The 4,041-nt window shown below is 36.5% G+C and overlaps 1 pseudogene; it reads right to left on the reverse strand.

Annotated features, from left to right (window-relative positions):
* Window positions 1-206: 206 nt before the first annotated feature.
* On the reverse strand, window positions 207-1,205 carry LOC122680806 (annotated as a pseudogene).
* Between the last annotated feature and the right edge of the window lie 2,836 nt (window positions 1,206-4,041).

The raw sequence follows: 4,041 nt of genomic DNA on the forward strand, positions 1-4,041 counted from the left end.
AGTACAGAGAAAGTAATTTCATTCCAAAATCAACAGCCTGAGAGAACATAATCCAAATGTATTCTTTGGCAGGAAGTATATAGAATTCAAACAAATAGTCTCTAAGATTAATGGGTACATTTTTTTTCTTTTGAATCAGTCCTTCCCCAGGTTGTTATAAAATTGGTGCTTTCAGTTATATTATATTTACTTACTTCTATTTTCAGTTAATATAGAATTAAATAAAAATAGTTTTTTGCCCAGGATCTTCCTCAGAGCTTCTTTGACATCTTTGTTTCTCAGAGAGTAAATCAAAGGATTCAACATGGGAGTGACTAGGGTGTAACACAAGGAGGCCACTTTACTCAGCTCAGGAAATCTGTCAGGGATGACATACATAAAAATGATGGCACCATACAGGACACTCACAACTCCCAGGTGGGAGCTGCAAGTGGAGAAGGCTTTCTTTCGCCCCTCAGTGGAGCGTATTTTTAGAACTGTGGATACAATATATATGTAAGACACAATAATGACAATTATGGTAGGCAAAATGATAATGCTGCATAAGAAAAAGGATACCATATTAGGAATGTAGAGATCAGAACAAGAAATCCTCTGAATTGGACGGTAATCACAGTAAAAGTGGTCAATGGCCCGAGAAGCACAAAAGGATAAAGTAAATGTCGTGCTGCTCACAAGAACTGAGCTGATACAGCCACAAAAATAGGAACCAGCCACCAACTGAACACAGAGACATGTTGACATCTGGACCGTATAGAGGAGTGGGTTGCAGATGGCAGTGAAGCGGTCATACGCCATGGCTGCCAGGAGAAACCCCTCAGTTACAATGAAGAGGGCGAAGAGAAAGAGCTGGGTCACACAGCCTGCAAAGGAGATGGACTTGCTCTCAGACCAGAAGTTGATCATAGCCTTGGGTGCAATGACAGAAGAATAGAAGAGATCGACGAAGGACAGGTTGCCTAGGAAGAAATACATTGGTGTGTTCAGCTGGGGATCAGTCATTATAATGACCATCATGCCAACGTTCCCTAGAAGGATCATGGCATAGACAAGCAGAAAAAGCAGGAAGAGGAGAATGTGGAGCTCTAGGCGGACTCTGAAGCCGACAAGAATGAAGTCGGTCACTTCTGAGTGGTTGCTTGTTCCTCTGTTGTCCATGGCAGAAACCTGCTGAGAGGCACAAGGCAAAATAAATGAAATTGTGGCTTTGATTCTAGTGCTATCAATACTCTCTAGATGTAAAATTAAACTATTTGCAGTTTAATGAGATATTGCATACAAATAAATTTTAATGTCAGGAAGATGCAAGAATTTGAAGTAGATGTCATTAGGCTTCTTAAACTGTTATTCTATTAAATAGCAAAAGATGTTCTTTGGTTATTTTATTAAATCAGATGTGGCATGGATTTCTGCAAGAAATTGGCATATTTTATTGCCTAAGATTACTCACATTCTAAATTTCTACTCAGTATATTTATAGGTAAGAGATTTTCTTCATTTAAAATAGCAGTATTTCATATTATCTAATATAGGAGCAATTAATCTAAGCTTTAAGATAGTATTTATAACCATTATGATAGCTACATCAGTGTTTTGACTCATTACATGACAGTAGTAAATATATAAAAAATATTTTCACCTTATTTTAGCTCAATATATGTAGTTTTCCTTATTGTAGCCATCTTTGAAAACAGAATAAAAATAGTTGTTATTGGTATGTTAATAACATACAAAAATGACACTTAGAAGATAAAGTTCTCCAAAGCTATTTTGAAACAGTATTCTTTTCTCAGGTCAAAGCCATTATCCCAAATATACACATTTTTATTGTAACATTATAAATACTTCTTTTCCATTAACAGTCAATTAAAAAAATCTAATCATTTAGCCCTCTTTTTGAAGCAGAGAGAAGGTAGCAGATATTCCAATCCTTATACTGCAATGAATGACTTTCTACCAAAGCTCCATCAATTTAAGAGATCTCACTATTTAAACAATGCAAGTACACTTCACTGGATTCCAGACAGGAAAATTCCTTTCCTAAGTTCTGTTACACTGGATGTGTCAAGATAAAGATAAGTGGCTAATTACAGTTATTTAAAGCCCACAGCAACTTGTATTGTCCAGAGTCCATGATCATGAGCTAGAGTAGCAGCAGTGATGTTTGTGATGGCCTTAGTTATTTATAAGCCTGTGAAACCTTCCTCAGGATATTTCAGCACTGAGGTTTTCCTCATCCCCTGTGATGGATTCCACTGGGAGAGGAGTAGCCTGCTAATGCAGGAGACATAAGTGACACAGGTTCAATCCCTGGGTCAGGAAGATCCCCTGGAGAAGGTCATGGCAACCTACTCTAGTATTCATGCCTGGAGAATCCTATTGACAGGGGATCCTGGTGGGATACAGTCCACAGGGTCTCAAAGAGTTGGACACGACTGAAGTGACTTGGCACATACGCAATCGTAAAGTCAATTATGGTGACATAAGTGCAGACTCTTGGGCTATTGTCTATGAGGACTTATGTGACCTTAGGTACAAACAAATGGTCTAATAATAGTTAAAAGCAAGGGACTTTCCCTTCTCTAGTTGTATATATCTTTTGGGAAAGCCTTCTGGACTTTATTTTCTTCACTGACAAAGAAAAACTTTCCAGTATTATCACATAGATATTCATAGACATAGAAAAGAGATTTAAGTAATTAGCCTCCAACTAATAAAAATAAATGGAAAAAAAAAGTTTGTACTATATGAAACAAGTTTTAGATAAATATATTTTAAACTATGTAGTAAATTATTCTTGCTATTTTAAAAAGAGAAAAATTCACTTGAAATTATGATTGTCTGTATTTCTTGATATAGCTATAATTTGTGATATGACTAATGCCCTCTAAACCACAAATTCAAAGTCAGATAATGGTTGCTGATTCTGTTCTCCTATATTTAAATACCCAACAGAAAATATACTGGAGGAAACGAGCATTCAATTAAATTATCTTTATATCTTTAGTAAAATATTTATGAGATTAGAATCTTTATTTAAAAATTCCTTCAAAACTACAATGTGATTAAAAGACTACATTAAAATCACAGACATACTACTCTATTTAATAAGTCAAATTTGATAATGTCATTTTCTTATATATTTTAAGTCAATTTTCATATTATTTTTTAAAAACTCAGTTTTTAAATTAAAAAGTATGTTTAGAATTTATCTGGGTTTCTTAAGTGTATAAGGAGCAAAAACGATGTGAGACCAGATACTCTCTTTATTACAAGTGAATATTAGTAAAAGTTTAATCAGTTTAGGCTCCCCTGGTGGCTCAATTGGAAAAGAATCCGCCTGTAATGCAGGAGACCTGGGTTCAATCCCTGGGATGGGAAGATCCCCTGGAGGAGACATGGCAACCCACTCTGGTATTCTCACCTGGAGAATCCCCATGGACAGAGGAGACTAGTGGGCTATAGTCCATGGGGTTGCAAAGAGTTGGACATGACTGAACAACTAAGCACAATCAGTTTAGGAAGAGAAGGTACTTTGGGAATTTTAAACAGGAAAAAATTAACTAAGTTTAGCTAAGGCTTATTGGTCATCTGGAAAAGGTCAGTTATCATTCAAATCCCAAAGAAAGGCAATGCCAAAGAATGCTCAAACTACTGCACAGTTGCACTCATCTCACATGCTAGTAAAGTAATGCGCAAAATTCTCCAAGTCAGGCTTCAACAGTATGTGAACCGTGAACTTCCAGATGTTCAAGCCAGATTTAGAAAAGGCAGAGGAACCACAGATCAAATTGCCAACATCTGCTGGATCATTGAAAAAGCAAGAGAACTCCAGAAAAATATCTACTTCTGCTATATTGACTATGAGAAAGCCTTTGATTGTGTGGATCACAACAAAATGGAAAATTCTTCAAGAGATGGGGATATCAGACCACCTGACCTGCTTCTTGAGAAATCTGTATGCAGGTCAGGAACCAACAGGCAGAACTGGACATGGAACAACAGACTGGTTCCAAGTAGGAAAAGGAGTATGTCAAGGCT

Source organism: Cervus elaphus, chromosome 22, assembly GCF_910594005.1.
Source record: "Cervus elaphus chromosome 22, mCerEla1.1, whole genome shotgun sequence".
NCBI lineage: Eukaryota > Metazoa > Chordata > Mammalia > Artiodactyla > Cervidae > Cervus > Cervus elaphus.